This window comes from Chiloscyllium plagiosum, chromosome 12 (genome assembly GCF_004010195.1).
Source record: "Chiloscyllium plagiosum isolate BGI_BamShark_2017 chromosome 12, ASM401019v2, whole genome shotgun sequence".
Lineage (NCBI taxonomy): Eukaryota > Metazoa > Chordata > Chondrichthyes > Orectolobiformes > Hemiscylliidae > Chiloscyllium > Chiloscyllium plagiosum.
This window is the reverse complement of record NC_057721.1, coordinates 54,466,584-54,469,450: the sequence shown is the minus strand read 5'-3', so window position 1 is coordinate 54,469,450 and position 2,867 is coordinate 54,466,584.

The window sequence follows — 2,867 nt, the reverse complement described above, 5'->3', positions numbered from 1 at the left end:
AGATGCTGGTGTTGGACTGGGGTGTACAAAGTTTAAAAAATGATACAACACCAGGTTATAGTCCAACAGGTTTAATTGGAAGCACTAGCTTTCAGAGCACTGCTCTCTCAGCAGGTGGCTGTGGAGTACATATTTATAAGACACAGATTTTTTAGCAAAAGTTTACACTGTGATGTAACTGAAATTATACATTGAAAAATACCTTGATTGTTGGTTAAGTCTCTCACCTGTTAGAATGATGTTAATTTCACTTCTTTCATATGTAAATTACAAAACTTTTTTTAAAAGTTACATTCTCAGGTTAACTGTAACAATTGGTGTCAGCTCAGATAAGATGCTGAAGGTGTTAGCCCCCTGTGTTCTGTTTTCTGTGCCATAATGTTTAGACTGATTCCAATCTAAAAATGAGTTAACAGAGTCTTACATGGAGTCATGCAGTTTTTAAGGAAAGTATAATGTTTCTCTGCAAGTATAAATTCACCCCACAAATATATGTGTATGTGGGTTTTTGTGTGTGTGTCTGGGTCTGGGGTGGGGGATTGTGAGTGTCTGTGAGAGCGAGTAGTGTGTGTGTGGGAAATGCACCCTCTCACAGACTTAGACCCCTTTACACACAGACATATATACAAACACATGACGGAAGGGCACTTTCTCATTCAGTAATTTCAGCATTTTCCAAGTGACAGTTCCCTAACCTTGAGGAGTCCACAGACTGTTCATTTTGGGTGTGTGAGGCTGCAGCTCCTCATTCAGGGTCACAGGCAGTTTCTCCTCAAATTGAACCTGCACTTCAGCCCCATACTCCAGTTCTGTGGTCACCTGACATGGAGAGGGAAGAGCAACTTGGAGAACTTTCTGGTGGGACTGCCAAAGGTAGTCATTAACAGATTCAGGCAGCAGGGCATTCCATGTGACTCAATTCCATGGTTATGTCCATGTCCAGCTGGTTTTGAAGATGGAGCACTCAATACCCTGTATTATATTTGAGGCCTTCCAGGGGCTAGAGTGGAGAAACAGTCTGCAAGACCACACTTCCATTTAAAGAAGTAAATTCTCTTGGGGTTTAAGTCTTTCATTAGAGAGCTCCTTTAACAACTGCCCATTGCACATTGATTTAATCTGCTTTAATTTAGCTGAATTTGTTTCATGGATTTTCCATAATATTATGAAGAGATTCTGCTGTAACACCACTCGGTTACACATGATGCTGCAATCTGAAAATAATTGATTATTAAGAAAATAATTCCCATCTCCTTTTATAATTCACTATTGGGTATAGGATGCATTTATTAAGGGAGTATTGCTTGCAATTAAGTACATTTTCATTTGTACAAAAGATTCATTATTTATCACATTATACTGTAACTGTTAGTTGTAATAAAATTACTGTTTTGTTCAATGTTAGCTTTAATAAACTGTATTTTCATACAGGAGGTTAGCATTTGAACTTGTCTTTGTATAGTAGTTGCATGGAAGATGGCTCAATCTCAAAAAAGCAACTCAATGAAAAATAAATTAAAACTGTCAAATTCATTAGGACTGATGGGCAGCCTTTTGTTTCCCCTGCATCAAAAAAAACACACAGTGACAAATGTTTACCTGATTAACATAGGAACTGTCTAACAGTGTTCTGAAGAAGAGACATACCAGATTTGAAACATTAACTCTGTTACTGTCTCAATAATGTAGCCTGAACCTGCTGAGATTCTCCAGCATTCTCTGTTCTGGATCTTCCTTAGTCTCCTAAATCAAAATCCACATTTACACATTTTTCTTTCTCTTTTTATCTTTTTCAACTATCAGCCTTACTGATTCAAGTTCCATTTGCTTCATTGCATAATTCTAGCTAACTCAACCTAAGTGCTCGCTGGATTTCATATTTCTTCCTCAAAAGTTCAACTTCTGATCCAATACTTCAACAATTTATACCTTTTTAAGTCAATTTTCTTATTTTTCTCCATGACCTTCAAATTGACTTTTGTTAACTGTCAAATGGCTTACATAAAGCTTGTCTCTTTCAACCACTGTTACAGCAATCACAAAAATGTGTTAACATTTTAATGAATGCAAAGGCAACTGTGAAATCTTGTGTGTATAAACTCTGACAAATTCCAGTGTATTCATCTTCAAGGCTACGTTCTCTCTGAGATCTGTAAACAGAAGTGAACTCCAATGGTCAGTAGACGACCATTATTTTTAACACATGAATCAGAAATTGAGTGCGTACTACCCAGCCAAACATGACTGACTATGATTTCATGTACTGTAGCCATGTAAAGATTTGATCATGCCATACCAGGAGAAATCAGAGTTCAGAGGCATCTCTGTTCACTGTGTGCTATGGCTTGGAAAGGATTAAGACTTTCTTTTCAAGTGTTGAGAGTACAGGAAGAAGTATGGAAAAGAGAGAGCAATCCACCAACCGAGGATCAGTATTTCAGTATGAAGCAGCTGAGTCCACTGCCTGGATCATTGTCATTTGTTAGATGAATAAATTAGTGAATTTAGTCGAAATATACTTATACAAGGAATGGTCACACACTTAGTCAGTTACACTGAGTGTTATAGTTAAAGTTAAAGTGGGTTTTAAAATCCAGCACTTCCTCATTTCTCAAGAAGCCCCAAACTGAATGCAAGCTGTAAGACCAACTCCGATCATTCTTCCACCAACTGGCCATCCAGGATGAATCAATTGGATTTATCAGAATGCTTCAACATGGCAATCTTCCCACATTGCTGCTTGGTAGCTCACAGGATGGCTGTACTCTGTTTCTGCAAACTGTACTCTTTGTCTGTCTCAGTGACATGACATTTTCTGCCCAATATCTCAGAAACAAAAAGTCCATCCACACTCTGCATGTGAGAGT